Source organism: Pseudonaja textilis, chromosome 4 (genome assembly GCF_049901715.1).
Source record: "Pseudonaja textilis isolate UNSWEBS1 chromosome 4, rPseTex1.2, whole genome shotgun sequence".
In the NCBI taxonomy this organism is placed as follows: Eukaryota; Metazoa; Chordata; class Lepidosauria; order Squamata; family Elapidae; genus Pseudonaja; species Pseudonaja textilis.
In genome coordinates, this window is record NC_141993.1 from 45,370,259 (window position 1) to 45,392,884 (window position 22,626).

The 22,626-nt window shown below is 38.3% G+C and overlaps 1 long non-coding RNA gene across 5 annotated transcripts in view; it reads left to right on the top strand.

The window, feature by feature from the left end:
• The window catches only part of LOC148125812 (uncharacterized), a 58,518-nt gene extending 37,127 nt beyond the window's left edge, over positions 1–21,391 (top strand). For all 5 annotated transcript variants that reach the window (XR_015743499.1, XR_015743501.1, XR_015743497.1 and 2 more), the window contains exons 2-3: positions 19,599–19,785; positions 20,891–21,391. This is a non-coding gene — a long non-coding RNA (uncharacterized LOC148125812). The remainder of the gene's footprint in view (positions 1–19,598; positions 19,786–20,890) is intronic.
• The last annotated feature ends 1,235 nt before the right edge of the window (positions 21,392–22,626 follow it).

The following is a 22,626-nucleotide window of genomic DNA, read 5'->3' on the forward strand; positions in this document are numbered from 1 at the left end:
TGGAACACAGTAGAATTGAGAAGCTGTCCCATGCAATGAGATTCTGTAATTGATTTCATTTTTTCTTTCGAGGGGGAGAGTGTGAATTCTTCCTCACATCTATCATGAAGTTAAGTGATGTATAAAATATGAAAGTGCAACTTCAATATGAAATATAAGATAAAGCAAGACAGCGGGATAGATATTAATAATGTTGTACTGACCTTAGCAGAACGGATATTAATAATGTTGAACTGACTTGAATAACATTGTACAGCCTATTGGACTTCATAGTTAAAACAGATGCTTGAAGATATTAAGCACCCAGGCAGGGTATGAATGAACTTAAATAATTCTAAGATAGCGGGGAGATACATACCTATTTACCTCAGGAGGCTATTTAGTTAGAACTCCCAGTAGTTTCAACAAGTATAATCAATGGTAAAGAGCACACAATATTTCAGTTCAACATTATTGGAAGGGAGACAGATTCCTTTCCTTGAACTTCTAGCCAAGCTGAATTGGAGCTTTGTCTTATTCTTGAATCAGTTTACATTTCCTACATTCCATATATTTCTCCAAATATGTAAATATAGAAATTTTTATGACAATGATCCATCATCTCCTTGCAATTATATCTTCAACATTATTCTATGCTAGGGAACAGAGAGGCAGGATGTAATCTGTCTCAAGTGTACTCTTTCTGAAGATCAAGGAATTATAACTCAAGAATCTATCAGGCTCACTGATAGATTCTTGAAAGGCTTACCCTTTTTATATGTGAGGCATTCTTATCTAGTTGTCATCATGGGATCATGATGTAAACTAGTTAACAAAATCAGTGCAGTTATTATGGCAATGATGTGAGGGCATTCAGGATACTGATTCAGTGCTGCATCAAGTAACAGATGGGATCTTATAACCATCTTTTGAAGGTAATATTAAAAGGAGACGCTAGTCAGTTTTAGCTTTGAATGATCAAGGCAAGTTCAACTTCATTTTTATGTTTGTAAATAGTTTAGGTACGCTTTCAGATCAGGCTTCTTCTTATTACACTCTTGTAAAAATGTAGCATATTGGATAGGGAAGACATTAAAAAAATGAACAAGATAAATTGGATTAAACGGATAGGAGAGCAGCAAAAAAAAAAAAATGATAGAGACTTTGGGAAAAGGAGTCTGCAAAAAAAGATAAAGATAAGTAGGCATATTGAATTTTGGAAAGAGCAACTATACCTGTCCAAAGGTACATAAATGAAAATTATAAAGAGGAAAGGGACTACTTATCATTTTCAGTCAGCAAGACAAGACAAAAATTAATGACCTTTGGATGCACTTGGGAAAAATATTTCTAACATTACTAAATAATTTCATGACTGCAAAAGTAATTAGAATAGTGGATGGCACTTTAAAAATAAGGTATGACATTTATATTATTGGTAACATTCTGCAATGTTACTAGTTTGTCAAGGAAAGCTGGAAAGGGAAGGAATCTGAGTTTGAATTCTTTTCCTATGAAAAAAAGAATGGTCACTACTTCAAAATGAAACAATTTTCATTCCTACAAGGTCATTGGTATTTATATTTCTCACCTGTGATATTCCAGCTCTTTTCCCCAGGTAAATTCTAAGAAAATTCATTAATATGGTATATTTTCTACTGATAAAGAGAAACTTGTGGTCTTCTTATGAAAATAATTTTAAAATGTTGACAATAATATAGAGCAGGGTGTCAAACTTGATTTCATTGTGGACTGCATCAGGGTTGTGTTTGACCTTGGGGGTCTGGGGTGGGTGTGCCAGGTGGGCATGACCAGCTTGACATCACTCATGTCAGGGGTGTCTGTGGTGCCTGAGCACTCTGCCACTGAAAACAGGCTGCTGAGATCCATTTTCCACTGCAACGGCCTCCTGCAACCCTCTGCTAGTGAAAACGGAACTCGGGAGAGCTGCTCCCTTGCTCAGGGTGGCCAGATCTAAGCACCCCATGGATCCGATCCACCCCCAGGTTGAATTTGACACCCTTGATATAGAGGTGGAATCTGACAAAGAAGCAAAATAACCACTGTTTTTGCATATCATATTGAATCATGCGGTTTGGTTTTCAGCTTAGTATGTTGGATAATCATAGCCATATGGTTTGTAAATAACATGGAATACTTTAGCTTGTTGGATGAACTCATCAGATTGTGGATTGTTCAGTAAACAATGGTTGTAGAAATTAGAAGTTATTACATAAAACTCATCACTAGTTATTACATAAAACTCATCACTATCTTATGAGAAGCAAGTCACATTCAGACTGTAGAGTCGTAAGTGCTCAGTTTTCCTTTTCCTTAATAAAACTTTTTTTTAGTTTCAACAAAAGATAAAATATAACAAAACAGAAAGAAGAGGATTAGAAAAAGAAAAGATCAAAAGAAGAAAAAAAATTAATGAAACAAAGGAAATTAAAAAACACAAAAAGAATAACTTCAAATTTTCTTGTTTTATACCTCTTTCTTCAATATGGCATACCTAATAATGATTTTAAAAATCATTATTAACTTGACTTTGTCTTTCTGTAAGTAGCCATGTTACAAAATATAATCTTCTTTCTTTCCAATCCAATAAACTCTTTATCAAAGTCACCTGGTCTGTCAACCATACCGGGCAAAAAGCAGCAAAATACAATTTTATGTCAGGTAATACTAGACCACCTTTTTCTTTATTGTCTTGCAAAAATTTACATTTAATTCCTGGTGTTTATCTTGCCATACAAACTTAGAAATATTTTTTTATTGTTGCATCAAGATGTATCAGTTGTTAATATTTGTATTTCTGAAATAGAAATAACACATTAGATAAAACATTCATCTTCATTATTAAAATTATACCCAACAAAAACAATTGTAATTTGTCCCATGTCAATAAATCTTTTTAATATAATTCCATACTTCAACACAATAGTTATGAAATAACATAAAATTCATGCTAGTCAAAACCAGTCTTTATCATAAATAACTATTGTTTTGTCCCAGGGGTAGGATTCAAATTTTTCAACAACCGGTTCTGTGGACGTGGCTTAGATGATGGGCGTGGCTGGGTGGTCATGTGACTGGGTGGACGTGGCTTGGTGGTCATGTTATTGGCTGGATGTGGCCAACTCAATATCACTCACATCAAGGCATGCATCTCCTCGCCTGGCCTCTCATGACTGTGGGGATGCTGCAACAGTCGTAAATGTGAAAAATGGTCATGTCACTTTTTCAGTGCCATTGTAACTTTGAATGGTCACTCCACACAAGCAAAGTAACAGCAAAGGAGGAGGAAAAAAATCCAGAGGTATTCCTGAGACAGGAAGTCTAGTCCTGCCAAGAATGTAATAAGGGTTAACGGAGAGGCAGTTTCTGTAAGCAACACCAGAATGTTTCCTTCCTGCCTTCCTTACAGGATTAGGCCAGTAATTTCTTCTAACAACCAGTTCTCCGAACTGCTTAGAATGTTAACAATTGGTTCTACCGAATAGGTGCGAAGTGGTAGAACTCCACCATTGTTTTGTACGCTCTGCTTCTTGTCTAATATCTCTGTTCAACACTTCTAAAATTAAAATAATGAAAAAATGAAAAAAAGGATATCCTTCTCATTTTCCCTTTTGTTATTTCACATGGTTTAGTTAAATCATCATTAATTTAAAAAAACCAGTGTGCTTTGCTTACTTATTGTAAGTACTCTTTTATAGCCAATACAATTCTCACATTATCTCTTATTTGTATTTTGGTTAAAAAAAAAATATCATCATGAATAAAGTTTTGTAAAATCTTCTATAATCTATCAGCCAATATTGATGTAAATATTTTATCATTATTTTTCAGTAATGAAATCTATAATTCTCAGTTGAAATTAAATCTTGTCCTTTGATAATAAACTATTCAACACCACTGACAATACTGCTACCCTTCAAAAAGATCTCAACAATGTGTCAGAATGGTCAAACAAGTGGCAACTTCAAGTCTCAACGAACAAATGCTCTGACTTACATATTGTCAAAAAAAAAAAAAAAACAGAAAATAAAATGCAAGCTGAATGCTCACGACCTTGTAGATGACCCCCACTATGTAAAGGACCTTGGAGTACTCATCTTTAAGTCAGTGGTCACCAACTGGTGGGCCGCAAAAAAATTTTGGTGGGCTGCAGAAAAATCTCACCCTCAGAGCACCCCCCAGCAGTGGGCTCTTTTTTTAATATAAAAAATCAATATTTACATACATGGTGTGTTGTGAGTTAATGTTGTAAGTTTGCTTGCAAGCAAAATTTATGTGACAGACTGAGCTAGCAAATGGCAGATAGATAGATCTCTGAATGAATCTGTGATTCTGTGAGCAACTCAATCTGCCTGCCTGCTTTGGGTAAAAGTTGCTCTTTTTAAATAAAAAATTCAGTATTTATATAAATATTTATAATATTTACATACAAGCCATGCCCAGCCAGTCACATGACCACCAAGCCACACCCACAAATTAGTCCATGCCCACATCACTGATTAGTGGTCCCTGGGATTTAAAATTATGAGTTTGGTGGTCCCTGAGGTCCAAAAGGTTGGCTATCCCTGATCTAAGTGCTAGAGCCCATTGCAACTACATAGTAATATTGTACTACTCACTAGAGCATACAAAACATTTGCTAGACCAATTCTTGAATATAGCTTATCTGTCTGGAACCCACATTGCTTCTCGGATATTAATACCATTGAGAAAGTCCAGAGATATTTCACGAGAAGAGTCCTCCACTCCTTTTCCCACAACACAATACCTTATGCCACCAGACTTGAAATTTTAGGCTTGTACAGCCTAGAACTACATCACCTCTGGTCCTACCTAAGCATAGTACATAAAATTATCAATTGTAATGTCCTACCTATCAATGACTACTTCAGCTTCAACCACAATAATATAAGAGCACACAATGGATACAAACTCAAGGTAAACCACACCAAACTTGATTGCAGAAAATACAACTTCGGCAACAGAGTGGTCAATGTCTGGAATACACTACCTGACTATTTGGTTTCTTCCCCAAACCCCCAAAATTTTAACCTTAGACTGTCTACTGTTAACCTCACCCCATTCCTAAGGGGTGTGCATAAGTACACCAATGTGCTTACCGCCCCTGTCCTAATGTTCCTTTTTATTCATATCCATTTCATGTATTCATAATCATGTTTATATTTATACATATTACCTATTACATGCTTGACAAAATAAATAAATAAACAAATAATAAATAAACAAAAAATAAAAAAACAATACTAGCCTTTTTCCAAAATTGTGGCATAGCAGATCCCTGAAAAATAAAATTCATCACCCTTTTAAGTGGTTGCAAAAGTTGGTCTTCAAAATAGTTATAGTATGAATATGGTAGTTCATCAGACTGCTGATTTCACTTTTTTGATCTTTTTATGGCTTCTGATTTTTTTAAAATTATTGTAGGGCTATTTATAATTTGTTTCTGCAAATGGGAAGTAAATTCTGTTTCTTAAATATTGATCAATCTTATCTAGGGAAACTTCCTGTGTTTTTAACAAATTTGAATAAAAAGTTTTGAAGGATTTCTGCATACTCACATAATGGTCATTTTTTTAAAATGAATAAAGCTGTTCGGGATTAACACTAATCTAATTATAGAATATGAAGACATACATTCATTATGTAGTTATCTTTTTTTGTTACTTGTGGTTATTTGACTATTCTTTGTTTCAACTGTACTTTGTCCACTTCGCAACCACAAACTATGTTTAGAGTTGCACTTTCAAATGCCCTTTTGGTTTCTGTTATACCATTGTTCTGCTATTTATCTCATTTTCTGGGCAGTTGAGACCCACAATATTTCACGTTGTGGAATTAATTACCTGTTGCAGGTGCTTGAAGCAGAAAAAGCTTTAGAAAATTGGCTAAGTGGTCTTGTCAGCTTTCTGCCAAAGGCCAATTTTACAGCATATTCTCATTTAAAACTCATTTTTACTTATGGAATTCTAAATAGCTTATCTGATCATTCTGCCTAAATGGACCAGCTGAAGAAGAGCAGATAGTGTTAGGAAAGATGACAGAAAACCTAATGAGATAAGGAATATAGATTTTGATTGCATTATGGATAAATGAGTTGGGGAGTTAAGTACAAACAGATGTAAGTTAGTTTCTTCCTGTAAATGGAATGGCACTTTGGGGAACATTCTCTTGGTTATCTAATTCTTTTGAATTTTGAACATTTTGAACAACTAATATTATCATTTTTAAGATTGAACACAGATGATTATCGACTGAAGTCTCTACCTAATTTAACTGAATGACATTTTCACATTTCTTGTCCAGCATGAATCTTTGCATGGCCTGGAAACTGAATACTTATGAAATTGCTCTATTAATAGATCTGACTATGTGGCTCTATTTTGCCTTTTTTAACTGCCCAGATATGCAGTCATATAAATTGAAATAAATTAATGAATAAATGTTTTGCTTTCAGTCAGAAGTATGGTCCAATTAAAAAAATGAAAACAGGAATGCAGTGGCCTTTCTATTCTCTTAAAGAACATCTATCATGTCTTCCAGAAAATGACCCAAATAAAAATAAATTCTTCCATTTGAGCTCATTATTATGGAACTCATTATATTTAACTTTTCCTCTATATTGCTAGCAGATTTAACCTAACATTTCCTATATTATAATGCAATGAACTAATGCTTAATGATTCCTTAACCCTGAAAATTAATTGTGACATATAATTGTGTAACATAGCTGTTGGAAGTTACGATATCCCCCTCTTCTAGGGAAACAGCCTCCACCCTTTGTCAACCTAGGGCTATTAAAATAGCTGGAGCCAGCTTACTTTTCATAACAAAGGAAGGAGAAAATTACAGGCATGAGATACAGAGAAAAAAACCCTACAAACTAGCTAAGATCCTTTCCCATAGAAATCAAATAGATGCCAAGTTATAAAAATTTGTGAAAAGCAAACCAAAAGGCATGGCAGGAAGAAAACATGATAGCAAACAAGCAACTAACAAAGGATCAGGACCATAAAACCAAGATCCCAGGAAGAGATCCCAAAGAGACAGGAATTCAACACACACAAATCAAAGTCTCCAAAGATTCATACCTACAAATCAAAGAACCCGAAGTGTATAAAAGAGAGGGTTTTCTACTCACTTATTAGATTAATCCTGTGAAATTTCTTACCTGCCTTCCTATTAATAAACTGATTCTGACTTTCAACGCAGCTGACCAAATCATTTTGCATTTCTCCCAGCCTGGAAATTTGAATCCACAAAATGAAAGAACTTTGCCTATTCTTTAAAGGGCAAGGTTTCTTTTTTCCTTTCCTCAATTGGTGAATCTGGTGGTTTCATTGTTTTCTTGAAAGGTTATGAAAGCTAATATCAATACATGTCATATGTTAGGAACAATTTTACATTATTGTATATGTATATGTATATATATATATATATATATATATATATATATATATATATATATTGATTTATAGCATCCAAAGATTATTTGCCCATATTCTTCCACTACAAACTGATCATAATTCTAGTGTAAATTGTCATATTTAATATGATATAGTAATTAATAGGTTGGTTGAATCAGAGTAATCTGGATCCATGCTATAAAACTCAGCTCACTATTAACTTAGGATAGTCATTATCTTTCAGCCTAATCTGCTTCACATAGTAATTTTTTTAGATGAAATTACCATGAATACTATGTATATTCCTCCAAGGCCCTTAGAAAAATAATGTAAACCAGTTGGGGAGGGACAAGGAATGTGAGATTAAAATAAAAAAAGGAATACACACATAATGACAGGTCTGTTCAGTATTCTTAGATTACCTATCCAAGTGAAGTATGATATATGAGAAAATGAGTATGAATCAAATGATGCATATACATGTGTGAACTTGTCCTTGAAAATATGGATCAAGAAGACTATGCATTCTGGAAAAAGCATCTTTCCATTGTTCTTCTAGTTAAACTAAAGACATAAGAGAAATACTCATGTAAGAGGGGAAGGAATCATGGTAATATCCTCAGGATGAACGAGTTACAAAAATTTTCTTGTTATGAGGGGAAAAATAAATACAGGAAACTTGATTTAATCCCTCCTTTACAGTTATTAATGAACCCATAGATATACAGAGACATAGCTATTGATGAGATATGCTAATGTCAATAGAGATAAGACTGAAGTTTTGGGTTGGATTCATTTGTAGAACTATCAGCAATACACATTTGTCATTGATACATATCTAATAAACTATGTAGAGACATTTTGATAACTTGTTTTCAAGAAAGAGGGTTTTTTTCATAGCTTTTAGAAATTATAGCCTATGTTAGATTTTATTCCTCATTGTTATTTCCATGATTTATAGCCAAAGGGGTCTAATCTGTTAAATACTAAACAGATAGATGACAAAGTATGTCTATGGATGCATACCAGTCTAATTTATCATTTCACATCCTTTTCTGGAATGAAGGTTATAATGTGGATTTCTTCTTCTTTAGTGTGTATATATTATACAAATATATCAATGGAGAATACATTTTATAATAAGGTCTGATATCTTATTGCATGCCATGAGTGCCTAAATGTGAATCCTTTCCAAGTAAGTGTGCATTTTCATGGAGATTTTGCAGATTCTCCAAAATTACCATTTCTAGCCTCTAAATATTTATTTAGCTCATATTTATATAGAACCAATTCATGACTCTGGATAGTGTGCAATAAAAAGCAATTATAAAAAGCTAACAATTAAAAAAATAAGCATTTAAATCACCAATAATACAATACAAGAGAGACTTATTGTTTGTTTGTTTATTTATTTATTTATTTTGTTAGACTCTTACAATATTATAGAAATAAGAATAAACGTAAGTTTAAATACATGAAATAGGAACTAATAATTGGGGACAATAGGACAGGGATGGTAGGCACGATTGTACGCTTATGCACATCCCTTACAGACCTCTTAGGAATGGGGTGAGGTCAATAGAGGTTAGTTTGAGGGTAAAGGAGTGAAGGTTTGAGCAAGTGACAACAGAATCAGGTAGTGAGTTCCAGACATTGAACACTCTGTTGCTGAAATTGTACTTCCTGTAATTAAGTTTGGAGTGGTTTACATTTAGTTTATATCTGTTGTGTGCTCTAGTGTTGTTGTGGTTAAAGCTGAAACATTCATTAACTGGTAAGACATTGTAACATATGCTTTTATGTACTGTGCTTAAGTCCAACCTTAGCTGGCGTAGTTCAAGGTTGTCTAAGCCTAAAATCTCAAGTCTGTTGGTGTAGGGTATTCTGTTGTGAACAGAGGAGTATAGTACTCTTCTTGTAAAATACTTCTGGACTCGCTCAATTGTATTAATGTCTGATATACAGTGCGGATTCCAGACAGCAGAGCTGTATTCAAGTATTGGTCTAGCAAAGGTTATGTATGCCCTAGTTTGCAAATCGGTTTTACCAAAGGAGAAGCTTCATAAGATCAGATTTACAACTCTTAAAGCCTTTTTTGCAATGTTGTTGCAGTAAGCTCTGGTACTTAGGTCATTTGATATGAGGGTTGCAATTTGACAGGGTGAGGTTGTCAACGAGTTGTGGATGATAAAGCTATCTCAATAATTAACTATCATTTTCAGATCCCCAAGACTTTTGGCACATATTTCAAGGGCCTTTCATATCAAAGATGTGGCCAATCTTACGTTGGAGGGGCTGGGCGAGGGTTAATGTTTTTCAGAACAGATGCCATGGAAGAAAGATCCAACTTCTTGGTTCCAAAAAATGCAACTCCTTAGCAGACAGGATTAGAAGCATGGTCTTTTTTTTTCCTGGTAGTATGGCAGATGTAATTAAGTGGAGGTAGTCCCCAAATAGTAGTCCCCTAGTCCCATGCCATGAAAGGCTTTAATGATCAAAATCAGAACCTTGAATTGAACCCAGAAGCAAACTGGCAACCGGTTTTATATTTTTGACAAGTACATGGACACTAAAGTGTAAAGCTAAAAATTGCACATAATAGGTTTACCCAAGCATTAAACTTGGGCTGATAGTAAATCAGCAGAGTATTTTATATTAGCTGTAACTGATGAAAACAACTCTGGAAGAACATATTACACTAACTGAGATGTAAGGAGACCAATGATCATTTCAGTCAGCATAATCTCATATGTATAAAACCTAGCTTGAAGGCAAATAGATACTAAATAATAAATAAATGACAACAGGTTATATATTCTTTTAAAGAAAGCATTATACAGCAATTGATGTTCAGCAACCTAAATTTGAAAATAAGTCAGCCTTAGCTTACTGTATGTTTATAGTAATATTTACTTATTTATCATATTTGTATAGCTTCCAATTTCATAGTACATGTCTCTGGGTGGTATATAATAAAATACATTTAAAAAAATAACAATTAAAAAGGATTCTACAATTAAAAACACTAAAGTTATCCACAATAGAGTAACAGAAAGAACTATCATGATAAGCAAGGCAATACAATGTTACTTTGTTTGATGTTGTATTATTAATTGTAGCATTCTTTCTAATAAAGAGTCCTATAAATGTAGATGAAGGGTGGCACTTGAAGTCAGCCAAGCAAAAAGAGAAGGATTTGTTTGATTTAAAAGAAAAAGAGTTTGCTGTTATTATAGTCCATGAAATGCATTGTGGAATAAAGGTCTGCTCATATAAAAATGGTGATCAAGAGGAAAACCTTGGCAATGTTAACTAACAGCTGCTTTGTCCTGTGGCAACGCAGTCATATTTATTGGTTGCTATAGCTACACAGAGTATTCAGCCCAGTTTTAGCTTTTGGCATGTACTGCCATAACTTTTTTTAAAAAAAAATCTTGGTGTGAGATGTTTGTTGTTTACTTGCATCAAGGAATTTTGGAAAGGTAACACCTGTATTGCTTTGTCCCCTGCTCAGCAAGATTGGGTCCCCGTTTTTTTGAACTTGGGAGCAAATGACCACATAGTATGAATGCTAAACACTTTATTCTAAGGCAGTAAAATAAAATATTACAATAAGATAAAACAGCAAAGAATAGTCAAAAAACTTGAGAATTAAATAAGGCAAATAAAGAGTTGATGTCTTCTTCCAGAAGTATAGACATGATAGCAAGCAAACATGCAGCACCCTCCCAATTAGGTCTGCACTGAGAGTCGATTCCATGAAGGGGTGGGATTCTACTAATTCCAACCTATTCGCTAGAACCGGTTGTTAACATTCTAAGCAGTTCGGAGAACTGGTTGTTAGAAGAAATTACTGGCCTAATCCTGTAAGGAAGGCAGGAAGGAAACATTCTGGTGTTGCTTACAGAAACTGCCTCTCTGTAAACCCTTACTACATTCTTGGCAGGACTAGACTTCCTGTCTCAGAAACAACTCTGGAGTTTTTTTTCCCATCCTATGCTGGTGCTTTGCTTGTGTGGAGTGACCATTCAAAGTTACAATGGCATTGAAAAAAGTGACTAATGACCTTTTTTCACACTTACAACTGTTGCAGCATCCCCACAGTCATGAGAGGCCAGGTGAGGAGATGCATGCCTCGATGTGAGTGATACTGAGTTGGCCATGCCCAGCCAATGATATGACCACCAAGCTATGCCCACCAACTAAGCCATGCCCACAGAACCAGTTGTTAAAAAATTTGAATCCCACCCCTGGGTTTATGACTAGCTTACACAGGCTCTGAACCATAATTAAGCACACCTGCTTTTAGTAATCTCGATTTACTGGATTTTACAAAGAACAAGGAGGATAAATCTTTCTGATCTTGGCATCTTTTGCCTGTTGCCAAAAAACTATCAAGACTAAGACCCAGTCTTTATTTATTTATGTAAGACTAACTCAAAGATAAAGTATATCTTTTTCTCAATTTAGTTAAATTAAAGATGAAAAGCCTTAACAAAGTATAAACCAAGTATGATCCTTTAGTGACTAAAATAAGTGCTTGCTTAATTCTGCATTACAACACATCAAAATATAAAATTATATGGAGTTCTGTGTACCATGCATCTAATGGAAAGAAGCTCACAACACAATATACAGTTCCTCTTCACCAATCTTCCAGTGGAACCTTGAGCACTTGAGCATAAGTAGTTAACTTATTTATTTTGGCACAGTTTTAATTATGCCATGCACATCAGTGATTTTAGACTCATAAATTAATAGTCTTGTGGTCTTGGGACCCAGTCTTTAATGACAATTGTGTTCAATCATTCATGGTGAATTGCTTATACATCTTAAATTACAGAAAATATATAATAATAACTCTCACAGCATTCAATACCTTTATTAAAATCCTATGCATCTCATTACTCAGAATTCTTGCTGTTTTGTGAAATCATGGATGCATTAGTAGAAAAAAATATTAATACTTTGAATATAAGATCATCACAAAGTCATCATAAGAACCTCAAAACCCAACTATGAATTTCTGATAATCTGGATTTGAAAGAATAAAAGCAGGAATGATGATTTTTCAACTGATATAAAAACAACCATTTTATTCAGAATGCCAATGCATAACATAGGCTTCAACCCATCCACCTCCAGCTCACCATAATTGCAAGCCCTGTCCATTTTTTTTTTCTCATTCTGTGTCCAATATGGTAGTGTCCCAATTCTGCTGGCACAACAATGCTGTGTAGTCTGCCTGCTGTGTTTCATTTCATTTTAAGCAATACCTCCCCTCTAACTGGCTATTGTAGTCATGACCATCCCATTCACACCATTATGGCTGTCCTTCAGAGGATTTCAATTTGGGTTGCTGAGATGCCAGATTCCTTTAAGAAAGGAACTTTCCTAATCAAAGCTTGACTTCACTTTGTGAGGCACATCTCAGTTTCTCATAAGAGTCTTAATATACTTTTATATATTAACACAATATAGTGGAAGTCCAGTATAGCAGCTGAGGAATTGGTAAACCACTGAATATGGTAGCTGCTTTAATCTGATTCTCTTTGTACATGATACACAAAGGAATATTCAATTACTTTGTGGGACATATCTGCCAGTACTGCCAAGATTTCCTAGAAATGCTTACCTTTGGCATACTCGGGAGATGGGGAGCTTCTTCTAATCCAAGCAATAGGAACAATGATACTCTTATGTACCAATCTGCTTTACACCAAATTAAGTTCTTTCCAAAACAGCTCAACTGATAGGTCAATGAGTGGGAACAAATCTGGAAGCTTTACCTCTCAGCCTTCCTGTTGTAGAGCGATGGTAAGGAAGAGGCAGAAGCCAGAGCGTACAACTAATAAGGCTTTATTGCAGGGAATAAAGGGTTGTCGCGTCTGCTTGCTAACAGGCAGACCAGCGGGCGACAACGGGGCTGGCTCTGCTCGACAGCCGGCTTTTATAGCCGACTGTCAAACGGAGCCAGCCAATGGGAGCGGCTGGTGCTCCCGCTCAAACAGCGGACCTGGTTGGGAACTCCAACCAGTTCCACAGACATAACACTCCTTTCCCCCAGCTGGGAACATGCGTAGTCTTGTAGGTAAGTTGGCTGCCTGTGCTGACGACCAGAACGTCGCAGTTCGGGTGAACTGTTGGCTGGTGACAAGTCCAGGCCCTCGGGACACGCCTCGATGGTCGTTGGGGCATGGGCTTGCCCTGGCGCAATGTTCTGCGAAGTCGGCGATTTCCCTTGCTCGGGCTGACCTGGGCGAGTCGCGATGTCCGGTTGGCAAACTGGCTCGCTCGGCTGCGGGGTCGGTGATCCTAGCCGGAAACTCGGGTCCTCCAGCAAACCCTCCTGATCGACGGGGAAGACCGGGTTCCGCAGGGAGCTTTCGTCTGGCACCAGTAGGGAGACGTTGGCACTGGCAGGTCGGGTTGGGTTGGTATCGGTCGTACTTCTCCGTCGCCTTCTGAGTTGGTCCACGTGTCTCCGCCACAGACGTCCATCTTCCAGGAGGACCCTGTAGGACCTTGGACCTGTGACTGACACAATTTGACCTGGTACCCACAAAGGATCCCCCGCATAGTTCCTGGCGTACACCAGGTCTTGCAAGGCAAAGTCTCTGACCAGGCTGTCAGACCCTAAAGGGGTGTCTGGGCAGTAGTCGGGGTGTAACCTGTCCAGGGTGGTTCTAAGGCATCTTCCCATTAAAAGTTCGGCCGGGGATTTGTTAGTAGTGGTGCAAGGCATCGTATGTTGGCTGAGCAGGTAACGAGACAGTTTAGAGTGCCAGTTTTCCTGGCCAAACCTGGCGAGTGCCTCCTTGGCTGACCTAACTGCTCTCTCCGCCATCCCGTTGCTAGCAGGGTGAAAGGGGGCTGTAAGTACGTGTCTGATGCCCAAATTAGCAACGTACATGCTGAACTCACATGAAGTGAACTGCGGGCCATTGTCAGACACCAGCGTGTCTGGAAGTCCATGGGTGACAAATAAACGGGTCAGGGCCTTAACTATTGTCTGGGTGGTGGTCGTGGGAAGCAGGGCCAAGTCTATCCACTTGGAGTAGGAGTCCACGACCACCAAGAAAGTCCTGCCATGCACCGGTCCAGCCAGGTCGATGTGTAGGCGAGACCAAGGGGCACTAGCACTTTCCCACCTGGAGGGTGTGGCAGCTGGTGGGGCAGCCCTGGTTTCTTGGCAAGGTTGGCAAGAGCTTACCCAGTTGGCGATTTGGGCATCCATGCCAGGCCACCAAACGTAGCTGCGGGCCAACGCCTTCATCCTTACGATGCCCGGATGGCCCTCGTGAAGCACCTTCAGGATGGGTACGCGAAGGGTGGTTGGGATGACTACTCTTGTACCCCACAATAGACATCCCTGTAGCTTCGAGAGTTCCTGCTGACGGGTTTTAAAAGGAGTAAAGTCAACTGTACATTGAGTTTCCGGCCACCCCCTTCCCACCCAGTCCAGAACCTGTGCGATTATTTTGTCTTTTTCGAGTGTGCCGCGATGTCCTCGGCTGTCACTGGCAGCTTGAGTTCGTTGACCTCAAAGATGGCGTGAATCGGTGCTGGGTCTTCGACTGGAACTGGCAGGGGGCAGCGACTAAGGGCATCGGCGTGACTCAAGTTTTTGCCAGGACGATGCACCAACTTGAATGAGTAAGCGGCCAGAAACAAAGTCCATCTGGTCATTCTGGGTGAAAGTACCTGTGGGGTTTGTTTATCTCCAGATAAGAGTCCTAGGAGAGGTTTATGGTCAGTCACAAGTTCAAAATGGTGGCCAAACAAGAATTCGTGGAACTTTTTAACTGCAGCAACCGCAGCCAGGGCTTCTTTATCGATTTGGCTGTAGTTCCTTTCTGCTGAGGAGAAGGTCCTAGAAAAGAAAGCAATTGGCGCCTCGGAGCCGTTGGGGAGTCTGTGGCTAAGGACAGCCCCGATCCCAAAAGGGGATGCGTCAGCAGCCAGGACCAGGGGAAGACGTTGATTGAACTGAATTAAGACTGCATCCGATGTGAGTAAGGATTTGACTGCTTTGAAAGCATGGTCTTCTTTGGGTCCCCAATGCCAGGGTGAGTCTTTATCTAATAGTCTATGCAAGGGCTCAGTGACAGATGCTTTGTGCGGGAGAAATGAGGCGTAAAAGTTTAGTAGCCCCAGGAAAGCTTGTAGTTCAGTCTTGTTGGTTGGTGTGGGTGTCTCGTGGATGGCCTTCACCTTGGACTCAATTGGGTGGATGCCAGAGGCGTCAATCCTATAACCCAGAAAGTCCACCTGCCTAGTGGCAATGGCGCACTTCTCCCTTTTAAGTTTGAGGCCATGCTGCCTAAACTTCTCTAGCACTGTCCTGACCCTCTGAATGAGTTGGGGGCGGTTGGTAGCTGAGACTAAGATGTCATTGAAATAAGGAACAACTCCTGGGAGACCCTGGAGAATCCTTTCCATGAGTGATTGGAATATACCTGGGGCCACACTGACACCGAACTGGAGGCGTTTACATTTGAATGCCCCTCTATGCGTGACTATGGTTTGTAATTCCGCTGTCTGATCATCAACAGGGAACTGTTGGTATGCCTGGGACATATCTAACTTGGCGAAAATGGTGCCGGGTTCGAAAGTGTGTAACAGGTGCTGAATAACGGGGACAGGGTATGCGCTGACCTGTAAATAACGGTTGAGTGTGGTTTTGTAGTCTGCGCAGATTCTTAAACTGCCATCCTTCTTGAGTGGGGTGACTATGGGGGTCTCCCATTTTGCAAAATCAGTTGGTTCTAGCACCCCTTGCTTAAGTAGCTTATCTAATTCTGCGTCCAATTTGGGACGGATGGTGAAGGGTACCCTGCGTGGCTTGAGGCGGAGAGGAATTGCCTGGGGGTCTACAGAAAATGAGATGGGGGTGCCCGAATAGCAACCTAGCTCGCTGCTAAACACATCAGAAAAATCAGAAAATAATGTATCTACGTCAGAAGTTGAGACAGCATGGATCCCCGTTACACTAAGGCCGAGGGAGGGAAACCAATCTAGGCCCAACAGGCTGGGGAGGGCACCATTAACAACCACTAAAGGCAAATGGCCTTTAAAGGCTTGGAATTGAATGAGGAACTTGCCTTTCCTGAGGACAGGGATGTTCTTGCCCTGGTAGTCCTGCAGTGTCAGGTTGCATCTTTGTAGCTGCTTCCTTGACAGTCTGGGCTGGATCTTCTTCAGGGTTTCCCAGGAGATGATTGAGAGCACAGACCCCGTGTCTACCTCCGTCCTGCAGGGTTTACCTTCTAGGAAAACAGAAATTTTGATTTTATCAGGGGTTTGGGAAGTATGGTTAGCATGGTAGCAGGTATAGCAGTCCTCCACTTGCCTTTGGGAAATAGAAGGTGGTGGAGGTCTTTGAGGCAAAGTGCGCCCTGCTTGGCAGACTCTAGTGAGGTGACCCTTTTTTTGGCAGTTCAGGCAGATGGCGTTTCTAAACCTGCAGGATGCCCTAGAGTGGGAGCCTCCGCAGGTTATGCAAATGGGAGGTTGTTTGGGGGTGAAGTTGTTTCTCTGCCCTGCTCCTACCTGTGGAGGCTTCTGATGGTTGAGGCGGTTAATATCTGATGAGTCTGTGGGGTCTTCTTCACTGAGCACTTCTTCTGAATGGACTGTGGGATTGCTGGGCTTTACTGGAGTGCCTTGAATCTCAGCTGATGATTGGGCAGAGAGCTCAGCAGCTAGGGCTTCCTCCATGGCTAAGGATAGATTCAAGTCCTTTTTTGCCAGCAAACGTCTTTGGAGCCTCAGGTCCCTCACCCCACATACGATCTGGTCCAGCAGCATGTCTTCCAAGTAGTCTTTGAAACCACACTGCAAGGCAGCTGTCCTCAGGGCTGCCATGTATTCATTGATTGACTCCCCTACTGCCTGTTTCCTAATTCTGAAGGCGTACCTTCTGGCTATCTGGGATGGTTTAGGTGAGTAGTGGTTGGAGAGTATTTCTTGTAGCTCATCCCAGGGAACACTTCTGATGGTGCGTGGAGCGACTAACGCTGTAGCAGTGTCAAAAACGGCAGCCCCGCAATAGCTGAGGAAATAGGACTTCTTCCTATGTTCAGCAGCGTCAGCCAAGCCGATGGCATCGAGGAAATGGCTGAAACGATTTTTATAGGAGTCCCACGTCTCCTCGTTGGGCTTGAATGGCAGAAATGCTGGATTAGCATTCATCGTGAGTATGCAGGGTTCGTCTTCTTCAGGCGTCTTTTGAATTCGTGCTCTTAAAAGAGCGCAGGCTGTGACTGTCTCTCTGGGTTATGTAGCTCTTTTGAATTTCACGCTCTTTGTGAGCGTTGGCGGCCGCGGCTACAGTGGCCGCGGCTCGCTTCAGTGAATACAGCTCAAGCAATGGCGGTTTGAATTTCGCGCTCTTAGTGAGCGTTGGCGGCTGTGGCTTCAGCGCCCGTGACTTTGCTCTTCGTGATTACAGCTCTTTGAAGCAAACGCGTCTGACTAGCCTTTGACCCATCCCACCTTCGTCGCCAGTGTTGTAGAGCGATGGTAAGGAAGAGGCAGAAGCCAGAGCGTACAACTAATAAGGCTTTATTGCAGGGAATAAAGGGTTGTCGTGTCTGCTTGCTAACAGGCAGACCAGCGGGCGACAACGGGGCTGGCTCTGCTCGACAGCCGGCTTTTATAGCCGACTGTCAAACGGAGCCAGCCAATGGGAGCGGCTGGTGCTCCCGCTCAAACAGCGGACCTGGTTGGGAACTCCAACCAGTTCCACAGACATAACACTTCCTCTGACCTATTGTCCTATCAATTGAGCTACTTTTTATTTATAGATGACAAGTAGATGGGCTTACTGTTTTTTCTATCACTTCCACTTTCAGAATACTATAAATCTACACTGAAAAATAGCCCATATTTTGATGTGGGAAGCACTAACCTTCAAGTTCTCATGCACACTTGCACAAGTCCACCTATCAAACTTTAATGAAAATAACTGATTCCACTCCCCTCCAGACACACACACTGGTAGTTGACATTAGTTGGGAAGAGAAATAATCTGGAGAAACTTGCCAAGCATGGCAGGAGGAAGGAAGAGAGAAAAGAAGAATAGTACGTTTGTGTTAATTCTCTGGTTCCACTGAGTGATTATTCAGGATTATAAAAACTGCCACCAGTATTGGCATCCTGGAAGGATTCCCGATCCCCTTATTTCCTACTTACTGCTTCTTGTCAGGTCAGAACCTCTATTCTGCTCTGAGCCCCTATACTGAGGCAAGAATAGGGGTTGGAAGAATAAGCAGCAATTTGTTAAACCAGCATACTTTAAGCTGACTCCCAACTTGCATAATTGCAGTGTAGTTCTGTATACAGAAGATCATATACTCTTCAATGCAGCCCTGTATTTGTTTTACTTGCTTGATTTTTTTTTAAAAAAGGGGAAAAAAGCAATAAATTGGGAAATAAAAACAAGCCAACTTTCTTATTTTAAAAATGGAAAACAAATTGTTATTTTTTATTTTTATTGCCTACTAATGACTTCTAATAGGTTAGGAGGTCTGAGGTTTTCCTCTCCCCAATTGACAATTAGAGTGAAACCTGAGTGCCAGAACTTATGCACTTTATAAAGACTTTATTAAATTTCAAAAACATTAAATATAAAGTAAACAACCAAGAAAAAAGATTTGGAAAAAAAACCTAAATAATCGGATAACAGCAAGATAAAGTATGAAGAAGAAAAGAAAGAAAAAGAATGGCGTCTGACTTTATTTGGTACAGATATTGATAAAAAATATATCCAACTCTAAAATTAATAGTATTTTATTTTCATTTTATTTTATTTGTTTGTCAAAAATGTACAAGATAACAAGTATAAGTATGAACATAAACAAGAACAAGGGAAGTAAATACAGATAAATGGGAACAATAACAATAATGTATTATTCTTATAACAATAATAATGCATTATATAATAATATAATAATAATCTATTATTATAATAATCTATTATTATTATAACAGTAGTCTACATTATTTCTATAATTTCATATAATCCTAATCATCAATCAAAAAATCTAAATTTCATTTCTCTCAGTTTCTTGAAAAAAACCCAGAAGTGGCTTCCAAGTAGAAATAAAATTGAGCAAAGTTTTTTCTTTAATCTAAGCTGTCAATTTTGCCTTTCATTATCTTTCAACCCAGTTACAGATAAAAAGAAATCTCACTTGAGTCATGGCTTGAGGTCCTAGAAGATAATAGAATATAAACCACTCTATGCTACTGAGTATTTATGGAACTGGATCATATATGACTACCACCAACTTTGGGAACTCTTTTAGACACTGAGAACTTGATTTAGAGTCACTAAATGATTTCTTCCCACTGCATGGTATGTAAATTTAATCACTTTATTTAATGTTGCTTTGCTTTCATGTTCCATTTATAAGAAAATTCAAAATACCGAAATCAGTCTCAGTATAACTTAACAGAAGTAGCCAATCAATCCAAGCATGGAAGCACGTCAAATCAATCCCTTGTTAGAGGAATGGAATACATGAAGTTAAAAAGCATCAAAGATGCAACAAAATAAAAAATTACGTATAAAAAGCTAAAAAGTATAAAATCAAAAATATAAAAGGAAACAAAAATAATATAAAAGGAGGGCTAGAAACGGTTTAGTTTGATGAACTAAATCCATCATAATACACAGAAACTATGTGGTCATTAAAACTGGTTGGTGGCACAGGTTGTTCTTCTAATGGATTTTAGTACTGCAGCGAAGGAATAGACAACATTGTTGTGGGGTTGGTAGCTGAGAACAGCAGGGAAGTGCAGAATTATCGTATGTACCTTATCTGCCATTTCTTTTCTTAATTATATTTAATAAAATAAACCAATAATAGAAATCTTCATAAGGAAATAACGTTTTAAAGCTCATTCATACAATTTTTAAGAGTCTGGATAAAAGTGAATGTTAGAAGCAAAAGGATCATAACATTCTTTTTTAAAGCTCAGAGCTAGTAATGAGTTTGCAGATGGTACGGCAAATAATCTCAAATCTACAATACCATTAACACTCTCCAAACATTGCAGATGATTATTTTTTCATGAATGAGTGCTGTTTGAGTAATGAAATTTGTACAGGCTTCTCCCTGAATAACGTGCAAGCATATTAAAATGTGAACTTGAAGTTTAGTTAAAAAATTAAAAGAACAGCTGTCATTTTTCTGTTAGAAAGTGTTACCTGGGTGTAACCTATGAATCAAAAGGGGATTTTAAATGTATTTATGGTGTATGAAGAACTGGTGGCTTGAAAGCACACAGTATTCTTTTTTTAAATTGGATGCTGGCATTTTTGTTCATAGCCCAATTAAAATTTTACCAGAAACATTCTAAAGGTAATGACAATTTTCATTAATAAGGTGTTAATTTTTAAACATTTATATAATTTAAGTATTTATGACAATATTTAAACATTTATCTTTGCTTTTCAGTTTTGCAGGAAAATAACAATTCAGAAGGAAGAGAAGTTGGGCAAGAAAAAGGAAAAAGTTAAATGCCAATACCTATGAACAAGACCAAGAAACCACAGTTTGTGGGAACCAAAAGGCCCTTCTGGGCATTAAAAGGAGAAAAGAGCCCATGTGTAACTCAGTGGCTATCAAACTCTGGCTGAATGACTGTTGCAATGAAGAGAAAATGTAACACTCATAAAGGGAAGGGAAGGACACTAGAGATATGAACTCTGGACGAGATTATCAGTCTCTGAGTAAAATCCTAAGTAATACCATTCTTTTTGTAGGAGAAGATCAGAAATGGCTGGGCGAAGAAATTAAATGTGTCATCAGTTTAGAATTGTTATATCCCCACAAACGATTCAAGTCCAATCCCTCTTGAATTCCATTGACTCCTATCTGGCGCCAATATAATATCGAACTTTAGTTGACTAGATTCTTCTTGATATGCCTGAATAAATCTTCTCTGCTGCAACTTAACATATGGTCCTGATCCTTTGCACCTGACATTCTGTGACTTCTACATTGTTCCTTTTACCTTTCTTTCTAGACTTTTCCCATATTTCTTCTATCTCCTTCCTTTCAGTTCTTTATTTTTTCAGTCACGCCTTTAAAGATTCCCCCAACTTTTTGTAATACTTGTAGTGTTTAAAATGCATGCCTGCTTTCTTGACTTTTTGTATTATTTCTGAGGCCTTTTTCAAACCTTTTAATCAATCCATTTCTGAAACAAAGCTTTCTTTAATGCCATGGTTTTCTTTTCACTCCCTATTTCTTATCCCAATGTTCTGTTACATTACATTAATAAAGATCAGTGAATTTCCCTAAGAAATAATGCTAAACTTATTAAGTTTAACTTCACACATACTTTGACCAAGGAGGAACTCCCCAACCTGCTAAAAATTTCTTTTCAGACATTACCCCAGTGGCAGCTCTGACTCTGATGAACATATACTATATTAAGAATTTCTTTTCAGATTCTATTTCTTTACTAGTTCTGACTTTCTTACCCCTTACCAGCTCTAATTATTGAGGAAGATCATGTATTCTTTTTTTGTTTCATTCCTGTTTCCATGGTAGATCTGGAAAATACTGAATCTACAAGCAATCAACTGGTGTCTCATATTTTAATTTTTTTCAGATCTTATTCACACAATCACATTACAAATTCTTATATTTCCTTTGATAATTCCTAGGCAAAAATTGTTGAAAAAGTGGGACTGATTTAGAAACAGCATTCCAATAGTCACATGTGGCATAAAGAACACAAGAAAATCCTATAAGATTTAACCAGAGGCTTTCAATAGCCCACTTATCTCAACAATTTGTATCTTTAAGGAAATCAGGCAGATAGACATGAAACAAATACCCTAATGTAGCTGGTTTTCAGAAACTCTGCTCTGAACGTATGTCATATCAATTTGACAGCTTCCCCATATTCCACCCCACTATCCATAATCCAGGATTGTGGATAGAACCATGGTGCGCAGTGGTTAGAATGGAGTACTGCAGGCTATATTCTGCTGACAGTTGGCTGCCTGCAATTTGGCAGCTTAAATCTCACCAGGATCAAGATTGACTTAGTCTTCCATCCTTTTGAGGTCGGAAAAATGAGGACCCAGATTATTTAACGTCAATATGCTGATTCTGTAAACTGCTTAGAGAGGCCTGTAAAGCAGTGTGAAGTGGTATATAATCTGGGTGCCATTGCTATC